Raw genomic sequence first — 22,553 nt, 5'->3', positions numbered from 1 at the left:
AATAATATAATTTGGGGAAATTCATTACAAATATTTTGTTGGTGACGCAACGTGATTCACTAAAACAGGTGCAAATGGGAACAAGCAAGTTCCAACCTCGTCAATCAGATTTGAATCAAACACCACTTCTGGTTCACATTTTATTGTTCAAGCAGTCATAAAAATTATTTTTACTCTGACTGTATATTGTAGATACACACACCAACAGATTACACCATAAATATATAAAAGTGGCCCGTGCCTTTTTAGATATTTTTCATTCTCTCTCTGACTCTAATGTTGCACTAGTGTACGAGTCTCTGGGTTACAATCTGATGGATGTGATGCTAGTTCATCATTGCATGTATCAATCTGTGGTTGTGGCTGGTGTGAGAGACCTATTGAATACAAACAACTGTCAGAGTTATCTAGCCACCTTGCTGTGACGGTATTAATCCCTACCATAACATCTAATCGTGATTTGTTATAGACCCATTCAGTGCAATCCTGGGGAATTAGGGAGGTGCCTACTTCTCCAAGGAGACGCGTTAAACGCATTACTGCTGGTTATCAGTAACTCGAGTTTTTATTAGTCAATCATTTCAATTGTTCACAATCGTAAATGGTGGCAGGTGTGGCAAAGACAAATGCCCAACAGTCGCAGGACCTGTTTCACGTTAGATAAACCAACTTCACACATTTGTGCCTCTCCCACACAGAAGCAGCAACAGTTTTATTAAATATCGCACATTTTGGAAAGGTGAGACTTTTATTTTTGCTGCTTAGATTCTGACTGAAAACTGTGTTAAAACTGGGTGGTAGGTTAATAGATATTTCTCGTGCAAATATGTGGCAGGACCTGTCTTTCTAGTTTTCAATTCAAAATCTGGTATGAAGTTTCTTTTCCTTTAACAAAACCTTACTTTGTCTGTTAGGTCAACATTTCTTTTTCTAGTCACTGTTCAAATTTGCTGTAACTCAAATCGATACTAACAACTAAACCAATCCTGATAATATAGTTTCAATTTGTTCCAAGGCTGACTAGCCAAGCTGCATGGTACTATCAGCGGATTGAAGGCAATTACGTATATGTTCAGGCAAGTAGCAATTTCTTTAGCTGCTGGCACATCTTAGCAGTAAAGTGAAGCTGATTTTTGAAACTGTAGTGAAATGCACCTGAAAAGGTAACAAGAGAATGAATAATGCCTGCAACTTTGACCTGAAAGAACGACTAAATACTGCAATTGGCTTTGTTTAAAATGTCTTATGACTGGATTTGGTTATGGGTCACTTTTACAAAGCCAGCTACTTTTCTTTCACAGATAGTCAGAAGTGGAGAATATACAAGAGTGTTTTGGGAGAAATGTGTGCTTCTATCGTGTAATGAGTTACAAACAAAAATACTACAATAGACAAACTGGCTGTGAGGATGCACCTGCAGTAGTGATCCTTTCATGTTAATAAGAATGTTGTAAAACAGTTGGGTGTTCAGTTTTAACCATTTGAGAGAATTCTAGTTTATCAATTAAGCCTTGCACAGGTAACCTTTATTATAGCCAAACACTGATTTTTAGTAGGGGAGGGCAACCACCTACTGCACAAGACAGATTCCAAGTGGTGCCAAATATTTCTGAAATAATCAGTCCTGTCTCAGATCTGGCTGCAAAGTGGAATATGTTTCAAGCATGAGTTATGAATATTTTGTAAAGCATGTATGTGAAGAATAATATGCAGAATTAAATGAAGAATATTATGCAGAATACGCCCGTGCAGGGCAGCAGGGTGGCACAGTGGTCTTGCGGCATGGTGGCACAGTAGTTAGCACTGCTGCCTCACAGCACCAAGGACTCGGGTTCAATTCCAGCCTAGGTGACTGTCTGTGTGGAATTTGCACTTTATCCCCGTGTCTGCACGGATTTCCTTCGGGTGCTTCGGTTTCCTCCCACAGTCCAAAGGTGTGCAGGTTAGGTGGTGTCAGGTTAGCTGAAGCCACGATTATCAATGATGGGCAGTAGAAATCAGGAATATGAAATAGGCCACAATTGAAGGAGCATCGATATCTTGGAGGAAATCTTGGAACACATAAAAACATTTAGACAATATCATACTGAAAATATTAGCCACCCAGAACAATACATTTTAAAGGGAACGTTGGTTGTAGAGCTGGATGAGGTCAGAGATATGAGCAAAGACCGAGGAATTTTAATGAAATACCCCATACAATATCTTCTGCCGCCTCTGTATTGTTGTAGCATGTTGCATGTAGTTCAATAGGTCTCAGAAAGAGGTTTTCATGAATGAGCGTTGATTAACTGCTTGTAACTATATACATATATACAGAATAAGGTTGAAGCTAAGAGCTGTCTCCATGCTAGCCTCAACACACATTTCTGTCCAGTTCAAGACTGCCTCAAGACTTAGGTCATGAGTTCCTTTACATTACAGTGTGGGCAGGACTGCGCTCAGTCATATTTTAACCCTTTCTATGCCAGGCAATTATACTACACCTCCCCCCAAACCTTTATCCAACTTGTTTACATTGTTCACTGTTTCCTGTTTACCCTACATTACTTCTTCCACCTCTTCTCCCCACATCCAAACTCTCTGTTTACAGGTTCAGGTAGCCCAGAGGCTTTAGAACTCTTCCAGATCTTAGAGGATTGGTAAACTCTGTTGGATTGGAAAAACCATGACTCATTGGTAATTTTGGATGTGGTCATTCTAAAGTTTTCTTGGTTGTCCTTAATTCCCTTTTTCCATTCTTTGGATTGACTACTCCTTTTTAATTCCCTACCTGGTGTGATAGATGGTCATTGGTTTATCCCGCTCCTTATGGGGAGAGCAAACCTGTGGCTCATCTAAAGCGTTTGCTCTGTTCTTCCTTCTATCTGCAGTTCTCTGTGACGTTGGTTGGAGTGGATGATGTCTCTGCCTATTGTGTGGGTGCAACTTTTCAACAGGCTCATCTTGCAGTTTCACTTTCATAGAACATAGAACATAGAACAGTACAGCACAGAACAGGCCCTTCGGCCCTCGATGTTGTGCCGAACAATGATCACCCTACTTAAACCCACGTAACCATATACCCATATCCCAACAATCCCCCCCATTAACCTTACACTACGGGCAATTTAGCATGGCCAATCCACCTAACCCGCACATCTTTGGACTGTGGGAGGAAACCGGAGCACCCGGAGGAAACCCACGCACACACGGGGAGGACGTGCAGACTCCACACAGACAGTGACCCAGCCGGGAATCGAACCTGGGACCCTGGAGCTGTGAAGCATTGATGCTAACCACCATGCTACCGTGAGGCCCCTGTAACATCTGTCACAAGTAGGCTTCCATTCTATCATGGAATTATCATAGAACCCCTACAGTGCAGAAGGAGGCCAATCAGCCCATCAGGTCTGCACCGACCCTCTGAAAGAGCACCCTACATAGCCACACCCCCGCCCTATCCCCATAATCCCACCTAACCTGCATATGAACAGTAGCACAGTGGTTAGCACCATTCCTTCACAGCTTCAGGGTCCCAGGTTCGATTCCAGGCTTGGGTCACTGTCTGTGTGGAGTCTGCACGTTCTCCCCGTGTCTGCGTGGGTTTCCTCTGGGAGCTCCGGTTTCCTCCCACAAGTCCCAAAAGATGTGCTGTTAGGTCATTTGTTCATTTTGAATTCTCCCTCTGTGTACCCGAAAAGGTGCTGGAATGTGGCGACTAGGGGCTTTTCACAGTGACTTCATTGCAGTGTTAATGTAAGCCTACTTGTGACAATAAAGACTATTATATGGGCAGCACAGAAGCACAAATGGATAGCACTGTGGCTTCACAGTGCCAGGGTCCCAGGTTTGATTCCCCACTGGGTCACTGTTTGTACGGAGTCTGCACGTTCTCCCTGTGTCTGCATGGGTTTCCTCCGGGTGCTCTGGTTTCCTCCCACAGTCCAAAGACGTGCAGGTTAGGTGGATTGGCCATGATAAATTGCCCTTATTGACCAAGAAAAGGTTAGGAGGGATTATTGGGTTACGAGGATAGGGTGGAAGTGAGGGTTTAAGTGGGTCGGTGCAAACTCGATGGGCTGAATGGCCTCCTTCTGCACTGTATGTTCTATGTTCTGTATTATATTATCTTTGGACTGTGGGAGGAAACCGGAGCCCCCGGAGGATACCCATACTGACACGGGGAGAAAGTGCAAACTCCAAACAGTCACCCAAGGCTGAAATTGAAATTGGGTCCCTGACGCTGTGATGCAGCAGTGCTAACCACTGTGCCACTGTGTTTCCCTTTCTGTACAATGATGTTCTCATTGAATTGCTTCCTTGCCTCAGTGAAATATGCTGCAGTCAGTTGATGGCTGCTTCTCTATTTCAGCAGTGTCTGACTAATGGATGTACTGCCTGGAAGTCGTAATGTCTGTGACATTGTGTCTTTAGATATCTTACCAAAGCCAGAAGTTGAGGCTCTTCTTGTTGCTGGCTCATCTCTTGGCTGTCTTCCACTGGAGGTGTGGTGGTAACCACCTGACTGGTTGGCTGGTCTAGCCAGCAAGGAGCTTCTGACATCACCAAAGAAACTGAACAAGCCAGCTTTGCAAAGAGTAATTACGAAATTACTGAAGCAATTATGAAAATAAAGAATGTTTTCCTCCAGTATCCCCCATGTTTTGACTGGTCTGGGCCTTGGATGAGTCCAAGCTGGTCAGTGAAGGTGGATTTTTGATCCATGATCATTTAAAATTAAAAGGATGTACAGACTTAAATGCATAAGGAAATCAAAGATGGTGCTGCCCATACACTTCTTCTCATTGAGGTTTCCCGTGCTTGTCAGTAATGGCGGTCATGATTGCTCTGTTAACTTTTCTGCAGCGACTCTGTGGATTCACCTTTCTGAGTCTTCCCCATAGTATCTAAGTATTCTTATGGTTATTAATCATTAATTCCCCGTTTTGGGCGGAGCTTAGAGTCATAGAATCCCGACAGTGCAGAAGGAGGCCATCCGGCCCATCGAGTCTGCACCGGGCCTCACCCTACCTAGGCCTAATCCCCCCAGTCCTAACCCCGTAACCCTGCCTGATCTTTGGGCAATATTAGCCAGTTCACCTAACTTGCACATCTTTGGACTGCGGGAGGAAACCGGAGCACCCAGAGGAAACCCATGCAGACACGGGGAGAAAGTACAAACTGCACACGGTCACCCGAGGTCAGAATCAAACCTGGGTCCCTGATGCTGTGATGTTACAGTGCTAGCCACTGTGCCACCTTGCCGCCCAATACTGCAATTCAATTTTTTTTTAATTAAATTCGTTTGGAGTGGGCTCAGCCCCCATGTGGTCAGACGCCTATTCGGGACTCCCAGTACTTCTTAAAATGGCAATTCTGACTGCTTGCTGACTGAAAGTCTTTTTTAATCTCAGTCTGGCCAAGAACTTAAGTTTTGTTTAGTTCACCCCGCTAGGCCTTCTGACTCTGCAGTCTTTAGTTATTGAAGTTGGACTTCCATGGTCAATGGAACATTTTGTTGCAGTGTCGAGTTTTATTTCTGCCTTCAGCTTCCAATCCTGCTTTGAAGCTTTTCTCTGGTGATCTCACTCTGTGCCTTCGCTTCAGGTGCTTTCCGTCAGGTCAGAATGCTGCTCTTTACTTAGTAATGCTTTCAGGATTTTGGGTTCCATCTTTCACTGTCGCCAGGTCATGAAGTGGTTCTGCGTCTGATATAGTTCAACAGTAAGTGTTTATTACCAGCTGCGGACTGACCCATAACATGCAGCCATCTGTATCTTGTGTGATTTGTGTTCTGGATCTTAAATGGCAGTGTTCCCATGCACTTGCAAGTCCCCACTGTCATAATATACATCAAGTATATGATGGTGTGCAGACAGGCAGTGATTGACACACAGGATGACCAGTGAGCATACAGAATACAGCAGCCAATCACCAGACAGGACACGACCACTATAAAGCCAGAGGGCACCAGTTTTCCCGCTCTCTTGGGATCCAGCCTCTGAGACAGTCAGAGCTCATGAGCAGCAGCTAGAACAAGCATCATGTGGTAGTCAGTTAGTCTGGTCAGGTTAGCCTCAGGTCTCCAGTCAAGTCAGCATAGTGTCAACCCACAGTTAAGCATGTATTATAGTTAGTTGTTCAATAAAATCGTGTTGCATCTGTTCAAGTGTTGGAAGCCTGTCTCTCTCTACACTGCATCAAACACAGTCCACATAGACCCAGCTTGCCCAACACATCATGGTACCAGTGAGTAATGCTGAAGTTTGATGGACCTACCTTGAGATAATCTGCCTTTGACCCGCGATCAGCCATCCGGTAACATGGACAGCGTCCGCCTTCCTCCGCAGCTCCGCATCGCCGGCAACCTCGGTGCAAACTGGAAGATTTTCAAACAGAAGTTCCAACTCTACCTTGAAGCCACCGACCTCGAGGCCGCATCAGATGCCAGGAAGATCGCGCTCTTCCTTTCTACAGCCGGGGACCACGCTATCCACATCTACAACTCCCTCACATTTGCTGAAGGCGAAGACAAGACGAAGTTTAAAACAGTCCTGCTGAAGTTCGACAGCCACTGCGACACTGAGGTCAATGAGAGCTTTGAACGGTACGTTTTCCAGCAGAGACTTCAGGGTAAGGATGAACCTTTTCAGTCATTTTTAAACCGTCTCTGCATCCTCGCGCAGTCATGCAACTATGACTCGACAACTGATTCCATGATCCAGGATCAGATCGTTTTCGGGGTCCACTCTGATTCCCTTCAACAGCAGCTCCTGAAAGTTAAGCAGCTCACCCTTACCATCGCCATCGAAACGTGCGTTCTCCACGAGCATGCTGACAACTGGTACTCCCACATCAGGGTAGCAGAAACAGCAAGACTAAACTCCCACGAGGCAGAACGAGTGCAGGCCATCAAACAAATGCAGGGCCTGAGTCTTGATGAGAGTGGCCACTTTGCACGCTTTTCCCGGGCTCCAGCGCATGCGCGCCATGACCGAGGGGACTGCAAGACCGACATCCAGCTGCGCAGGTGCGCACGTCATTCAACCGCACTACGCATGCACGTTGGCGCACAGAACGTCCTGACGTCGGCGTCATGATGTGTTCAAATTGTGGCTCCGCCCATTTAAAGAGGCAAGGTCCGGCAAAATCACGACGCTGTCTCCAGTGTGGCAAGCTTGGCCACTACGCAGCCGTTTGCAGGTCTGCTCCACTGCCCAGCACACAGCGATCCCAGCCACAGCGCAGGAGCATCCGATCGGTACAGCAGCCCGTGACAGACTCCGACCCCTTCAGCCCACCAGATCCCGACGCTGAGTGCCTCAAATCCCCATTCCGGGTGGGCATCATCACTAAGCATGCGCTGCCTCTCTCAACGATGGTGAAACACCTCCCAATCCTGAGCATTGATCTGGACGACGAGTGGTGTGCTATCCTTACAGTTAACAAAGCTCGCATCCGTTTCAAGCTGGACACCGGCGCTTCAGCAAACCTCATTCCAAAATCTGACCTCGACACCATCCGCGTCAGACCAAGCCATCTTCCACCGGCCTGCCAGCTCCTCGACTACAATGGCAATGCCATTGCTGCCAGGGCTCATGCCAGCTTGCGGTGTCCAATAGGTCATTAAAAGCGACGCTGCGATTTGAAATTGTAGGAACCAACAGAGCTTCCTTGCTCGGTGCTCGGGCCTGCAAACTCCTGAACCTATTGCAGCGGGTTCACACCATGTCGTCCGCACAGGCAACAGCCTCACCAGATGATAACTTCCAGGCTCAACTCGATGTCATCATAGCGCAATACCATAGCGTGTTTGAAGGTATGGGCATACTCCCATACCGATATAAAATCCTACTGAAGCCAAACGCCACCCCTGGTTCACGCACCACATCTGGTGCCGGCACCCCTCAAGGACCATCTCAAGCAGCAGCTGCAAGACCTCCAGTACCAGGGCGTTATTTCAAAGGTCACGGAACCCAAGGACTGGGTTAGCTCCATGGTTTGCGTCAAGAAGCCATCAGGGGAACTTCGAATCTGTTTCGACCCCTAAGATTTTAACCGTAACATCATGAGGGAACACTATCCAATACCTAAACGAGAAGAGTTAACCAGCAAGATGGCTCATGCCAAATTCACATCACCCACCAATCAGTGTTTGTAGGTGGTAGAGGTCACAGCTTTAGAAGATGCTGTCGAAGGAGTCTTGGTGAGTTGCTGCAGGTTCCTTTAGTGTGTCTTTTCTTGATTATGCACTATTTACACAGATGAACATCATGTGTTGGTAGTGTTTAATTTTGTTGTGGAGGAGCTGTGTATCAATAATGCTACATTATTACAGTGGAACAATTGCAGTTGTATCCATGCCAAAAATGTTACAAAATAAAGTACATACTTTCATAAATATTATAAAAGAAAAATACTCATTAAATTGCTGTTTAGTATCTTCATAAATTTATTTGTCAAGCTTTCCAATGTAAAACTTAGGTCTTCCCAAAAATTTGTACCATTATATTTTAATAGAAGTACAGCACATCTTGACAAATACACTTCTATATGTGACACTGGTGGAAATACTCAGCAGGTCAGGCAGCACTTGCAGAGAGAGGAGCAGAGCTAATGGATTTGATTTTCCCCCATGCACATGTCCCATGCGGCTTCAATTTCAAAATTCCCCTTCCATTCCTGGTCCACGTCATCTGCCCCTGCATGGGAAAAGTGTTGGGTCATGAACCCACACGCACATCCTGTAACGCCGGGATCATAATTATAAATGCCGAAGGGAAATTTGAATTTAAAGCCCCAAAGTATTTTAGTCACAAGAGGAAGGATTTTGAAGTCTGTGGGAATCTGCAAGGTAAGTCAGTTCATAATCATTGGGAAAGGTGCTGAGAAGTTGGGGATTCTCTGAAGTATGTTTAAAAGGCCTTGACAACTGCAATTGCCATTATTAGATACTATCTTAAGTTAAATCTGTGTTTTAATGCAGTGATTGATCCTTGGGATATATAGTAAGACGGTAAGTTGGCTATACATTTACCACTGTTGCATATGTGTTGAGATGGCTAGGAGTACTTTTCACAATGTAGAAAGTATTCTTCTGCAATCAAATTATTGAAAATTGCATCAGAGAACTGTCAATGATTTGAAATTCTAGACTACAGAAAGTTAAAGAGAATTCATCTTCTGCTCCTGGACTCTTTTGAATGACATGCCACAGCTGTGGTTCAGAAGAAAAAGCTAGCCAATTGTTCCTTCAGTTTCAAAAGGATAGATTATATTGAGCTCCAATTGTGTTTTTTGACAATACTAGGGTCATTGTGAATGCTTGGCTGAATTTCAAAAATCATTAAAGGTCTGAACACAACAGGGTAATATTTACACAGTTGTCCAAGGGAAATAAGAAATTTGTGTGATTGACAGTTTTATTAGATTATAATGGAATTATCTATTTTCTATGGGGGTTGAGGGTGGGATAAGTGGTGAGAGCTAAGTTGACAGACAGAGAACCAAGGTGAAACTTATAGCCAGCCTACCTCGGTAACTGCCCACCTCTGTCGCTGCCTCAGGCATCCTAGGGATGAAGTAGACCTGAAAAATCCCCGTCCATACCTCACAAAGATGAAAATTTTGTCGGACTGAGAAGCAGTGATGGATTTGGGACTGCAAAGTCGGGAAGAAGTGGAGGGAAAATTGTAGCTCAACAATTCAGATCAACTACCTTTCATCGTGCTCTGATGATCCAGTGACATAAGGGAACAACAATATAGTTCCAAGTCAGGATGGTGTGTGGCTTCAGAGAGGAACATGCAGATGGTGATGCTCCCATTTACCTTTTGCCTTTTCGTTTTAAATGGTAGAGGTCACAGGTTTGGAAACTGCTATCTAAAGACCCTTGATTTGCTGCAGTGCAGCTTGTAGAGGGTATAGACTGTTACCACTGGACAAGGGTGGTGGAATGAGTGAATATTTAAGGCAGTGCATGGGGTGCTGACAAACCTGGCTGCTTTGTCCTGGATGACGTTGAGTTTCTTCCATGTTGTTAGATCTGCCCTCATCCAGGCAAGTGGAGAGTGTTCCAGCACATTCCTGACTGGTGCCTTGCAGGTGGTGGAGAGCACCAAGGGAGTCAGGGGGTGAGTGACTCATCATAGGATACTCAACATCTGACCTGATGGGGTTGTAACCATAGTATTTATGTTGTTGGTCCTTAAGTTTCTAGCTAATGGTAATCCCAAGATGTTGATGTTGGGGCTCATGCCATTGAATGTCAAAGGAAGATGCTGAGACACTCTCTTATTGGAAATGGAGTTCCTCAGGGTAGTGTCCTAGACCAATCACCTTCAGCTGCTTCATTAATGGCCTCCCTTCCATCATAAGGCCAGAATTGGGGATGTTTTTACGGATGACTGCACAATGTTCAGCACCATTCATAACTCCTCAGATAATGAAGCAGTCCATGCCCAAATGCAGCAAGATCTGGACAATATCCAGGCTTGGGCTGACAAGTGGCAAGTTACATTCATGCCACACAAGTGTCAGGCAATGACCATCTCCTACAAGAGAGGATCTAACCACCGCCCCTTGACATTCAATGGCATAACCATCGCTATATAAACCACAGTCAACATCCTGGGGGTTACCATTGATCAGAAACTGAACTGAACTAGCCATATTAATACTGTGGCTACCAGGGCAGGTCAAAGACTAAGAATCCTACAGTGAATAACTCACCTCCTGACCCACCATCTACAAGGCACAAGTCAGGAGTGTAATCAAATACTCCTCCACTTGCCTGGATGAGTGCATCTCTAACAACACTCAAGAAGCTCAACTACTTCCAGGATAAAGCAGCCCGCTTAATTGCTCTCCCTTCCACAAACATTCAAACCCTCCACCGCCAAAGAAAAGTAGCAGCCTTGTGTATCATATACAAGATGCACTGCAGTAAGGTTCCTTAGATAGCGCCTTCCAAACCCATGGCCTCTAACATCTAGAAGGACAGGAGCAACAGCTACCTGGGAACCCCACCACCTGGAGGTTCCCCTCCAAGTCACTCACCACGCTGACTTGGAAATATATCGCCGTTCCTTCACTGTTGCTGGGTCAAAATCCTGGAACTCCCTCCATAACAGCATGGTGGGTGTACCTACACCTCAAGGACTGCAGCGGTTCAAGAAGGCAGCTCATCACCACCTTCTGAAGGGCAACTAGCGATGGGCAATAAATGCTGTCCAACCCAGCGACGCCCACATCCTGTAAATGATATTTTAATAAATGGTGGTTGCCTGGCACTTGTGTACTACAAATGACACTTTCTCACACATTAGGATTCAGTCATTTTGAAACCTTTCTGAAAATAGGATGGTTTATGGAAGACTCACTTCTGTTTTTAATGAGGAACCAGATCGAAAAACTGCTGTCACAAAACTGTCTGCCAACCTCGCTTTATTGAAGAATCACTGCTCAAGCCTTTATTATTGCCACCTATATCGGAGATTACATATGTTTGTGTTAGGACAGACTGCACTTATTTCAACAATAGCTATTGGGCAAACAATCATTTTTATTGTAATTCCTGTGGCTCACAGCAGCTAGTCACACACCCAATCACCACATACTTTATGGAAACATGCAAAGCGGACTTTGTGGGTGTGTGTGTGTACGTGTTCTGCATTTTAATGGAAATATTTTATGTGCCACACCTGCAACATATTGTTTGGCTACAGATCAGGTTGGATGGCAGAGTCAGATATTGTCCAATATTATTTAGCCTGAAGGCAGACTATTGGAATTAAGTGTGATCTCGACAGGAGAAAGCTGCTTTGCATGGTTTTAGCTTTGCGCTCACTGCTAAAGAGCTACCTTCAAATTTGAATTCTTGAATCGTATGCGCTTACCTCCTTTCTAAGTTTTGATGTTAAAGAGCCTCCTGTTCATTCTACTATTTGCAAATACTGCACTAAGTCTGCAAAGAGGAGCTAGAAGTACATTTGTGGTTGATTAGTTACTCATAAGTTTTGAGATGCATCTGTCAAGGTCTCAAGTTTTTGGACTGGGATCCGAAATGACAACATTGAGCAAAGCTGCAGAAGCCGAGATGTTCAATTTCAATTTGCTTTCGGCTCTCAGGAGACATACGGGCAATTATTCTATCTGCTCACAGACCAGCACTGCAAAGTGAGCAGGCGTTACTCTATAAGGAAATAACTGAATCTTAAAGGAAGATGGACACTCTATCAGTTGAGAAGTAAAGCATTTAGATGCTGAACGAGGTGTGATCAGTTACAGAGAGTGAGCAGAGGAGTGAATGATGCCAGATAAAAGATATGATGTGGAGATGCCGGCGTTGGACTGGGGTGAGCACACTAAGAAGTCTTACAACACCAGGTTAAAGTCCAACAGGTTTGTTTCAAACATGAGCTTTCGGAGCACTGCTCCTTCCTCAGGTGAATGTTGAGTTCACCTGAGGAAGGAGCAGTGCTCCGAAAGCTCGTGTTTGAAACAAACCTGTTGGACTTTAACCTGGTGTTGTAAGACTTCTTACTGTGATAAAAGATAGCTATGGGTATTATATGACCGCTGGAGACATTGGCAACTGTTTCAGGAGGACAAAGTTCATTCCGGAAAATGTTGTCTTCGTTTGACAAGATGTGGAATGCACAGTTTGACGTATATTAACTGAGCCAAAATTGTTGGATCACTCATGGATTATTCTGGATGCCCCATTTGTATTGGAACTCAATCCAAATTGGAATGAATAGTGCAGCTTACTCATAAAATCATTGCGCCTTCCGGTTGGGGGTTTAGTTTGTGAATTGGTGCTGCGGGGAAAATTGGATAACTTACAACATAGTTGTCATCCTGACCACAGGAAGATGCATTCTCTTCTGATCTCTTTCTCTCATTGCTTCATTGTCCTGTAAGGATGCAGCACACTAGCATAGTGGTTAGCACAGTTGCTTCACAGCTCCAGGGTCACAGGTTCGATTCCTGGCTGGGTCACTGTCTGTGCGGAGTCTGCACGTTCTTCCCGTGTCTGCGTGGGTTTCCTCCGGGTGCTCTGGTTTCCTCCCACAGTCCAAAGATGTGTGGATTAGGTGGATTGGCCATGCTAAATTGCCCTTAGTGTCCGAAAAATGTTAAGTGGGGGTTACTGGGGTTACGGGGATAGGGTAGATACGTGGGCTTCAGTAGGGTGCTCTTTGTAAGGGCCGATGCAGATTCGATGGGCCGAATGGCCTCCTTCTGCACAGTAAATTCTATGATTTTATGATGTGGAAACTTGGTACACCATCATCCTACTTATCTTGGCCAGCAGCATTTCCTAAATATACAATTATTACATGTTGAACAATCCAATAGAATTTTTATTTAATTGCAGCACTTAGTTTAATACAGGATTACCTAAAGTTTCCAGCCGAGGACCCTTTTGACCTCCCAAGGGTACTGAAGGAACCGCTGAGAAACATAGGCCGTGATCTTCCGGCCTCATTACACTCGCACTCAAGCGTAACGCGGCCGGTGAATAGCGGGAGAGGCTAAAAGCAGGAACCGTTCTAGGCGCCAAACAGTTTGCGATGCAACCGTCCCACTCCCGAGGCAGAATCGGAATCTCGCCATAGCTTGGCGAGAAACCAACTGTCATCACGTAAGCCCCATTTCCATACAATTAACGAGAGTGACCCTATATCCAATGGCCTCCCGTCATTCAGCGGCCTCCCAGTGCTCACACTGCCGCCGATTTCTAAAACGTGAACCTGATGAAAGGGCTGCTATGGAGAGATGAGGAGGCGAGTAGCCATCTTTGTTCACAGGCAAAGAGCCCAGGGGCGCTGGGCTAGCTGCACCTGTACTCGGTAGAGGATGGGGCAGCCTCGTATGGGGCGGCGGACCGTCCACTGGGGTGGGCTACCATTGGAAGGTGGGGGTACTCTGGGGGGGCCAACCGAGGGGGGGCAACTGCTTGCTGCACCACCATGCCAACCCCTGGATTGTGTGTACCCATTCGAGGCACTTGTCCCCGCCCGTCTGTCCATAACCCCACCGACTGCCAAGGCCTCTGGCTGCGCGGATGAAGGCCTCAAGGGAATTGACAATCGTGGTTCAATGAGCATTTCACACAACCCAAGTGGATTCTGATGGGTGGGCATGCCATGTAGCATGTGGGAGTCATTGCCTAGCATCCCAAGCAGACCACGATGCCTGGCCACTGTGCCAGAACACTGTGGGAGGCAACACCACACACGCAGCAGCCAACATCCGAACACCCAGGGAATGGGACACAGCTCCGGAGGACGTCTCTGTAGGGTGGGTGAGTGCCAAGGGGAGAGGACCAGTGCCCGGTCTTGGTGGTGTTGTAAGCAGGTATGCAGAGTACAGGGTCTGAGGCCCAGTGAGATGGGCCTGCTGTGGCCTGGAGTCTTGGCAGGGCATTCTGGGTAGGGTGATGGGAGGGATCAATGGGGGAATGGAGGGTCCCGGGATGGGATCCACCGCTGTTTGTCAGCCTAACACACTCTCTCAATGCCTTACAGATATTGAATGCTATAGCCAGGATGATGATTGTTGTAATTGTCCTAGTGATACTGGTACTACGCCACACCAAAGAAGGCGGCAGCAGCAACATCTGTAGATGCTCGAGGCAGCGGCCCATGTGCCGGACCCTGCCCCACACCCTGAGGACCGGCCGTCCATCAGGCTAGGGAGGGACGCAGAGGAGGCGTCCCGCAACGGCCAAGGGTGTACAGGTGTCGCTGGTCGTTTGAACAAATGGCGGACAGCACGTGCCGTAGGAGGCTCCGCCTCAACAAACAGATGATGCAACACCTGTGCCATATCCTCACGGACCTGGCACCATGTGGAGGAGGAGGACACCCGCTCCCGGTGGCCGTCAAGACCACTGCAGCCCTGACCTTTTATGCCATGGGATCATTCCAGGGTTCGAGTGGGGACCTGTGTGGTATCTCACAGGCCACAGCCCACTGGTGCATTTAGCAGGTCACAAATGCCCTGTATGCCGGATGGATTACATCATTTTTGACATGGACCAGGTCGAACAGGATGCCCGGGCAGCAGGTTTCTCCACCATCGCCGAGATGCCCCTGGTCCAGGGAGTCATAGATGCCACGCATGTTGCCCTGTGCTCACCCCACCATCTCGGGGTTCCCAATGTTAACCAAAACGGGTTCCACTCCTTCAACATACAGCTCGTGCGCGACCACCAATTGCAGATAATGCATGTATCTGCAAGCATCCCAGGTGTCTCCATGACAGCTACATCCTGGGGCAGTCTGACATCCCTGCCCTCTTCGAGGAGCATCCCAGGATGGCCCATTGCCTCTTGGGGAATAAGGGCTATCCGGTGAGGACCTGGTTAATGACACTAGCACGGAGGCCGGAGACCGAAGCGGAGAGTCGATACAACAAGGCACAACATGTGCCACCTGGGCTGTGATTGAACGGTACATCAGACTGCTCAAGATTCGATTCCGATGCATCGACCGTTCCGGAGATGCCCTCCAGGACACCGCCCGGAGGGTCGCCCGTATTGTTGTGGTCTGCTGTGTCCTCCACAACCTGGCACAGCAGCGGGGTGACAAGCTGGATGTTGATGATGAGGAACATGTGGTCATCATGGAGGAGAAGGAGGGGGGGAACGAGGATGGTGAGGAGGTGCTGGACCAGTAGGACGAGGCCGGGAAGGAACCTGAGGCCCAACCGGAGGCTACAGGACAGGCGGCAGAGGTGAGGGTCGAGCAAGCCTGGAGGGCTACCCACCCCCTACCCCCATTTCCCACCCTCCCAGGTGTCACATCACTCCAGGGTGCTGGGACTGTCAGCAGGTCACTGTCGAGGGCAGGGGGGTGATGATAACCCGCAGAGAGCTGGGCGTTGGTGCTCCTCAATGAGCAGTGTGGTGCTCACCAGATTGTGTACCAGAATCCTGTCCACTAATATGTCTCACCGAGGTGTGTGTGTATCTGCGCTGGTGGAGGGTGGGGAAGGTAGCTGTGCCGGGATCACAGTGGCATCATCAGAGCTCTCCACTAAGGTGTTCTCCTGAGAGTCAGAAGAGGGGGCCACCCGGGATGGGCCGGCGCCATCGGCTGGAGGACCTGCGGGAGAATGGACATATGGTCAGTGGGAGGGATGGGTCAGTCAGTAAGTCAATCAATACTCACGTTTGACAGGTCCTCCGGGTGGAGCCTGGTGGTACTACGCCACACCGGAGAAGGCAGCAGCAACATCTGTAGATGCTCGAGGCAGCGGCCCATGTGCAGGACCCTGCCCCACACCCTGAGGTTGTCAGCCTCCATGTTGGTGACCGCCCAGTCTTCAGCCACACCAGTCATCTCCAGGACCTGCTCCTCGAGGGAGGTAGGGTTCTCAAGTCCGGCACCCCACCGGCAGTCTGGGCCCTCTCCCGCCGACTATGGGAGAGTTTTTCCTGAGGAAGCACAAAGTGTCATTAGCCACACGCGTGATTCACAGTTGTGGGGGGAGGGGGGGTGAAGGGAGGGTTGGGGTGGGTGTAGGGAGGATTGAAGGGGGAGGTGGGTGGAGGGAGGATTGAAGGGGAGGGGGTGGAGGGAGGGTTGAAGGGGGTGGGGGGGTTGGGACGCTGGTGTCTATACACTCTGGCTGCCCGGTGTAGGTCATTGATCTTCTTCGGACACTAGAGGCCAGTCCTCCTGGTCACACTGCCCGAGCTTACTGCTGCCGAACCCCCTCCCAGGCAGCACTGGCTGCCTTGTGGCTGACCCTCTGGTACTCCCGGGGGAACAGGGCATCCCTCCTGGCCTCCACCATATCCAGCAGCCTCCCCAGGTCAGCATCCCTGAATCTTGGGGCTGGTCTCCTTGGCTCCATTGTTGCGAGCTGGCTGGGGGTTGGTTGAGCAAGTGCATAGTAAGTGCAGTTCGACCTTGTTAGCTGTGGGGCTGGCTAACGCGGTCCCAGTGAATCAGCTGACGAGCCGGTATTTGGAGCGAGAAGCCAGTGAAGCCTCGTTAAATGGAGTATTTAACGTTGAATAGTGTCGCCGGTCTCACTGGGCCAAGCACCGGATAAGCCTCGACAATTCCCACTCGCTAGCACACTTGGACATTTTTCCGGAGAATCGCATCCATTCTTACTGTGTTGAAGAGCAAACCACAAAAAAGATTGTTTTACAATAGGTACAAACATTACAAAAAACTAATTTCTGGAAGTGTTTTCTATTTCTTATACATACGTTTACCCGTCTCACATACACTCTCACACATTCAACCCTCTCACTCACTCCCATTCATCCCTCTCACTCTCACACATTCAACCCTCTCACTCACTCCCATTCATCCCTCTCACTCTCACACATTCAACCCTCTCACTCAGTCCCATTCATCCCTCTCACTCACTCCCATTCATCCCTCTCACTCACACCCATTCATCCCTCTCACTCACTCCCATTCATCCCTCTCACTCTCACACATTCAACCCTCTCACTCTCACACATTCATCCCTCTCACTCACTCCCATTCATCCCTCTCACTCTCACACATTCAACCCTCTCACTCTCACACATTCATCCCTCTCACTCACTCCCATTCATCCCTCTCACTCACCCCCATTCATCCCTCTCACTCACTCCCATTCATCCCTCTCACTCTCACACATTCAACCCTCTCACTCTCACACATTCATCCCTCTCACTCACTCCCATTCATCCCTCTCACTCTCACACATTCATCCCTCTCACTCTCACACATTCATCCCTCTCACTCTCACACATTCAACCCTCTCACTCTCCCATTCATCCCTCTCACTCACCCCCATTCATCCCTCTCACTCTCACCCATTCATCCCTCTCACTCACCCCCATTCATCCCTCTCACTCACACCCATTCATCCCTCTCACTCTCACACATTCATCCCTCTCACTCACACCCATTCATTCCTCTCACTCACACCCATTCATCCCTCTCACTCTCACACATTCATCCCTCTCACTCTCACACATTCATCCCTCTCACTCTCACCCATTCATCCCTCTCACTCACTCCCATTCATCCCTCTCACTCACTCCCATTCATCCCTCTCACTCACTCCCATTCATCCCTCTCACTCACACCCATTCATCCCTCTCACTCACTCCCATTCATCCCTCTCACTCACACACATTCATCCCTCTCACTCTCACACATTCATTCCTCTCACTCACACCCATTCATCCCTCTCACTCACACCCATTCATCCCTCTCACTCTCACACATTCATCCCTCTCACTCTCACCCATTCATCCCTCTCACTCTCACCCATTCATCCCTCTCACTCACTCCCATTCATCCCTCTCACTCTCACACATTCATCCCTCTCACTCTCACCCATTCATCCCTCTCACTCTCACACATTCATTCCTCTCACTCTCACCCATTCATCGCTTTCACTCTCACCCATTCATCCCTCTCACTCTCACCCATTCATCCCTCTCACTCACACACATTCATCCCTCTCACTCTCACACATTCATCCCTCTCACTCTCACACATTCATCCCTTTCACTCACCCCCATTCATCCCTCTCACTCTCACCCATTCATCCCTCTCACTCACACCCATTCATCCCTCTCACTCTCACACATTCATCCCTCTCACTCACCCCCATTCATCCCTCTCACTCTCACCCATTCATCCCTCTCACTCACTCCCATTCATCCCTCTCACTCTCACACATTCATCCCGCTCACTCTCACACATTCATCCCTCTCACTCTCACACATTCATCCCTCTCGCTCACCCATTCATCCCTCTCACTCACCCCCATTCATCCCTCTCACTCTCACCCATTCATCCATCTCACTCACACCCATTCATCCCTCTCACTCACTCCCATTCATCCCTCTCACTCTCACACATTCATCACTCTCACACCCATTCATCCCTCTCACTCACACCCATTAATCCCTCTCACTCATTCCCATTCATCCCTCTCACTCTCACACATTCATTCCTCTCACTCACACCCATTCATCCCTCTCACTCACACCCATTCATCCCTCTCACTCTCACCCATTCATCCCTCTCACTCTCACACATTCTTCCCTCTCACTCTCACACATTCATCCCTCTCACTCACCCACTCATCCCTCTCACTCTCACACATTCATTCCTCTCACTCACACCCATTCATCCCTCTCACTCACACCCATTCATCCCTCTCACTCACTCCCATACATCCCTCTCACTCTCACACATTCATCCCTCTCACTCTCACCCATTCATCCCTCTCACTCACACCCATTCATCCCTCTCACTCACACCCATTCATCCCTCTCACTCACTCCCATTCATCCCTCTCACTCACACCCATTCATCCCTCTCACTCACACCCATTCATCCCTCTCACTCACTCCCATTCATCCCTCTCACTCTCACACATTCATCCCTCTCACTCACACCCATTCATCCCTCTCACTCTCACCCATTCATCCCTCTCACTCACACCCATTCATCCCTCTCACTCACACCCATTCATCCCTCTCACTCTCACACATTCATCCCTCTCACTCTCACACATTCATCCCTCTCACTCACACCCATTCATCCCTCTCACTCACACCCATTCATCCCTCTCACACCCATTCATCCCTCTCACTCACACCCATTCATCCCTCTCACTCACTCCCATTCATCCCTCTCACTCACACCCATTCATCCCTCTCACTCTCACCCATTCATCCCTCTCACTCTCACACATTCATCCCTCTCACTCACCCACTCATCCCTCTCACTCTCACCCATTCATCCCTCTCACTCACTCCCATTCATCCCTCTCACTCTCACACATTCATCCCTCTCACTCTCACCCATTCATCCCTCTCACTCACACCCATTCATCCCTCTCACTCACACCCATTCATCCCTCTCACTCACTCCCATTCATCCCTCTCACTCACACCCATTCATCCCTCTCACTCACACCCATTCATCCCTCTCACTCACTCCCATTCATCCCTCTCACTCACTCCCATTCATCCCTCTCACTCTCACACATTCATCCCTCTCACTCTCACCCATTCATCCCTCTCACTCACACCCATTCATCCCTCTCACTCACTCCCATTCATCCCTCTCACTCACACCCATTCATCCCTCTCACTCACTCCCATTCATCCCTCTCACTCACACCCATTCATCCCTCTCACTCACACCCATTCATCCCTCTCGCTCACACCCATTCATCCCTCTCACTCACTCCCATTCATCCCTCTCACTCTCACACATTCATCCCTCTCACTCACTCCCATTCATCCCTCTCACTCACACCCATTCATTCCTCTCACTCTCACCCATTCATCCCTCTCACTCACACCCATTCATCCCTCTCACTCACACCCATTCATCCCTCTCACACCCATTCATCCCTCTCACTCACTCCCATTCATCCCTCTCACTCTCACACATTCATTCCTCTCACTCTCACCCATTCATCGCTTTCACTCTCACCCATTTATCCCTCTCACTCTCACCCATTCATCGCTTTCACTCTCACCCATTCATTCCTCTCACTCTCACCCATTCATCCCTCTCACTCACACCCATTCATCCCTCTCACTCTCACCCATTCATCCCTCTCACTCTCACACATTCATCCCTCTCACTCACTCCCATTCATCCCTCTCACTCACACCCATTCATCCCTCTCACTCACACCCATTCATCCCTCTCACTCTCACACATTCATCCCTCTCACTCACACCCATTCATCCCTCTCACTCTCACCCATTCATCCCTCTCACTCACTCCCATTCATCCCTCTCACTCACACCCATTCATCCCTCTCACTCGCACCCATTCATCCCTCTCACTCACTCCCATTCATCCCTCTCACTCACTCCCATTCATCCCTCTCACTCACTCCCATTCATCCCTCTCACTCACACCCATTCATCCCTCTCACTCACTCCCATTCATCCCTCTCACTCACACCCATTCATCCCTCTCACTCTCACACATTCATCCCTCTCACTCACTCCCATTCATCCCTTTCACTCTCACACATTCATCCCTCTCACTCACTCCCATTCATCCCTCTCACTCACACCCATTCATTCCTCTCACTCTCACCCATTCATCCCTCTCACTCACACCCATTCATCCCTCTCACTCACACCCATTCATCCCTCTCACTCACCCCCATTCATCCCTCTCACTCACACCCATTCATCCCTCTCACTCACACCCATTCATCCCTCTCACTCACACCCATTCATCCCTCTCACACCCATTCATCCCTCTCACTCACACCCATTCATCCCTCTCACTCACTCCCATTCATCCCTCTCACTCTCACACATTCATTCCTCTCACTCTCACGCATTCATCGCTTTCACTCTCACCCATTCATTCCTCTCACTCTCACCCATTCATCCCTCTCACTCACACCCATTCATCCCTCTCACTCTCACCCATTCATCCCTCTCACTCTCACACATTCATTCCTCTCACTCACACCCATTCATCCCTCTCACTCACACCCATTCATCCCTCTCACTCACTCCCATTCATCCCTCTCACTCACACATTCATCCCTCTCACTCACTCCCATTCATCCCTCTCACTCTCACACATTCATTCCTCTCACTCTCACCCATTCATCGCTTTCACTCTCACCCATTTATCCCTCTCACTCTCACCCATTCATCGCTTTCACTCTCACCCATTCATTCCTCTCACTCTCACCCATTCATCCCTCTCACTCACACCCATTCATCCCTCTCACTCCCACCCATTCATCCCTCTCACTCTCACACATTCATCCCTCTCACTCACTCCCATTCATCCCTCTCACTCACACCCATTCATCCCTCTCACTCACACCCATTCATCCCTCTCACTCTCACACATTCATCCCTCTCACTCACACCCATTCATCCCTCTCACTCTCACCCATTCATCCCTCTCACTCACTCCCATTCATCCCTCTCACTCACACCCATTCATCCCTCTCACTCGCACCCATTCATCCCTCTCACTCACTCCCATTCATCCCTCTCACTCACTCCCATTCATCCCTCTCACTCACTCCCATTCATCCCTCTCACTCACACCCATTCATCCCTCTCAGTCACTCCCATTCATCCCTCTCACTCACACCCATTCATCCCTCTCACTCTCACACATTCATCCCTCTCACTCACTCCCATTCATCCCTTTCACTCTCACACATTCATCCCTCTCACTCACTCCCATTCATCCCTCTCACTCACACCCATTCATTCCTCTCACTCTCACCCATTCATCCCTCTCACTCACACCCATTCATCCCTCTCACTCACACCCATTCATCCCTCTCACTCACCCCCATTCATCCCTCTCACTCACACCCATTCATCCCTCTCACTCACACCCATTCATCCCTCTCACTCACACCCATTCATCCCTCTCACACCCATTCATCCCTCTCACTCACACCCATTCATCCCTCTCACTCACTCCCATTCATCCCTCTCACTCTCACACATTCATTCCTCTCACTCTCACCCATTCATCGCTTTCACTCTCACCCATTCATTCCTCTCACTCTCACCCATT

General features: G+C 48.4%; 1 protein-coding gene across 4 annotated transcripts in view; it reads left to right on the top strand.

The window, feature by feature from the left end:
• Positions 1 to 561: 561 nt before the first annotated feature.
• sptssb (serine palmitoyltransferase, small subunit B) overlaps positions 562 to 22,553 on the top strand; it is a 34,946-nt gene continuing 12,954 nt past the window's right edge. Inside the window, exon 1 of one of the 4 annotated variants that reach the window (XM_038817161.1) lies at positions 562 to 739. The gene's annotated coding sequence lies outside the window, so the exon portion shown is untranslated. Of the gene's footprint in view, positions 740 to 4,454; positions 4,681 to 22,553 lie in introns of those variants that run through there. The other 3 variants (XM_038817159.1, XM_038817158.1, XM_038817163.1) reach the window with 3 other exon arrangements.

Source organism: Scyliorhinus canicula, chromosome 13 (genome assembly GCF_902713615.1).
Source record: "Scyliorhinus canicula chromosome 13, sScyCan1.1, whole genome shotgun sequence".
NCBI lineage: Eukaryota > Metazoa > Chordata > Chondrichthyes > Carcharhiniformes > Scyliorhinidae > Scyliorhinus > Scyliorhinus canicula.
Note: the sequence above shows the minus strand (reverse complement) of the source record. Positions and strands in the feature narration are given on the sequence as shown.